This window comes from Bison bison, unplaced genomic scaffold (assembly GCF_000754665.1).
Source record: "Bison bison bison isolate TAMUID 2011002044 unplaced genomic scaffold, Bison_UMD1.0 scf7180017864338, whole genome shotgun sequence".
Taxonomy (NCBI): Eukaryota; Metazoa; Chordata; class Mammalia; order Artiodactyla; family Bovidae; genus Bison; species Bison bison.
Genome location: NW_011494910.1, coordinates 3,592,791 through 3,594,691, shown reverse-complemented (window position 1 = coordinate 3,594,691; position 1,901 = coordinate 3,592,791). Strand labels below are relative to the sequence as shown.

Here is a 1,901-nt window from a genome sequence, read left to right as displayed (position 1 = left end):
GAACACTAACATTTTAACTCACTGTAGGTTCCTAAGAACTTCGGGTTGGGTCACACGCTCTTACCTGAGAAGCCTGGGGAGATGTCAGGACTTGCCTCCCATCTCACAAGTCTGGTTATGTGTGTGTGTGTGGTCGGGGGTGGGGGGTTGGTGGGGAGGGAGGTATTGATATGGTGTGCGTGTGCAGCGTAAGAGTGAGGGCAAGGTGTGAGGACCAGAACCTCTCCCTAGCAGGCTGACGGCAGGACACACGTGAGTCTGATAATTCAACCAGCAGAAGGGCAGCTTTACTGGCTGGCTTCCAGCAGCATTTGCAGAAGTTCCTAAAAACAGCCAGAGGCTTTTTATGGTAACAGACCCTCTGAGCCACAGACTCAGATCCTCAGGCCTCTCCTGCCTCATCCTTGCCATCCGCCCCGCCTGTCCTGCCCTGCCTCAGGGCCCAGAGTCTCTGTAAACTCAGTTCTCAGCGGGCCCTAGATCCAGTCTGCTAGGAAGCCCAGCTTTCCATCCTCCCCACCCACTCCACCCACACAGCTGAGGTCACACCGGCCCAGCCTCTTTTGCAACTTTCCCAAGTTTGTGCATAAAGAGAGAGGAGGAAAACTCAGAAGGAAGTGACTTGGCCTCAACAAGTTTGCTCCCAAAGCCTTTTTCCTTTGATCTAGCTGAGACTGCTGTTCTAAGAGGAGCCCTCCAGACTCAGAGAGAACCCCCCACCTGCCATCGGAGGCTGAAAAGACTCTGGAAGCTTTTCCTGGTTTTTGTCTGTTTCAGCAACCCCAGAGGTACTTGGGTTTGTGGGTGTGGGGAGGAGTGGAGGAAAGGGAGGCTTCGAATCTGGCAGCTGTGGAGCGTAGATCCAGCCCAGAGACCCCTCCACGCCTGAGCAGCTCCCAGGGGTGGCAGCAAGCCAAGGCAGAAAGGACTGCTTGCCCAGCCCAGGGAGCCTGCCCGGTCGGGGCTCTGCCTGGCCGCAGGCAGGGGGCAGGACGGTGCGGCTGGCCACACGGTCAGAGGAGGGCAGAGATGGAGCCAGCAGGGCTGGGTCCTTCAGCACCCCATCACACTAACAGGGCACCTTCCAGGATGGAACCGGGTAGACCCAAGGGTCTCGAGGGGAAACAGGAAACTCCTGGAGTAGGAAAGCGTCCCTCTTGTTCTAAATCATAAATATTCCTCGCGTAGCTCTGCAGGGCTCGGGGAGTCAATGAACAGAGTTGAATAGACTCAGAGCTTAGTCTCGGCTCACCTCAAGTTAGTTGTTCCCGACTCTGGAGCCCGCTGGGCTGTGATGGCGTTTTGTTAACTGCAAAGTGTCGTATAATTGCTAGGCATCATTGTATATTAACAAAAATAATTGCTTTGGAGTGGCTAATCCATTCCCCATCACACAAGTGCCGCGGAGATAGTGACTGATCTATATCTTCGACCTCCATAGTACTGATGTGTGGTAGGCACGCAGTACATATCCTGATGGATGGATGGGTAGATGACTATTTATTGAAGACTCAATATTCCTGGCATTGGTCAGCCTCTTTAGAGGGATTGAAAGGTGTGAGGCATTGTCCTGCCCTCTAGGCACTGACAGTCTACTTGGGGAGATAAGACTAATACCCCCAAAGAACTTAAAGAACGGGAGTGCTGAGCCTCATGAAACCAAGACTTCGGTACACTTCCCTGAGGGAGCAGGTCTAAACCTGCTAGGTTTGGGGTGGGTGAGGTGGACTGGCAAGCCTTCCTGAGAGGCAATAAAGACTTGTGCTCTCTTGATAGCCTCTTTTCAAAGACAAACTTGCTCCCAAGATTGTAAACCCCATTTATGTGTTAGGGTGGATACCTCTGTGATTTGCCAAGGCGTGGGAGCAGAGACAGGAGGCACTGCCATGGGGTGGGAGGGG

At 53.5% G+C, this 1,901-nt stretch overlaps 1 protein-coding gene across 1 annotated transcript in view; it reads left to right on the top strand.

The window, feature by feature from the left end:
* Nucleotides 1-393: 393 nt before the first annotated feature.
* Nucleotides 394-1,901, top strand: part of RAB7B (RAB7B, member RAS oncogene family) — a 31,956-nt gene continuing 30,448 nt past the window's right edge. The window contains exon 1 of the mRNA XM_010854183.1: nt 394-788. The gene's annotated coding sequence lies outside the window, so the exon portion shown is untranslated. The remainder of the gene's footprint in view (nt 789-1,901) is intronic.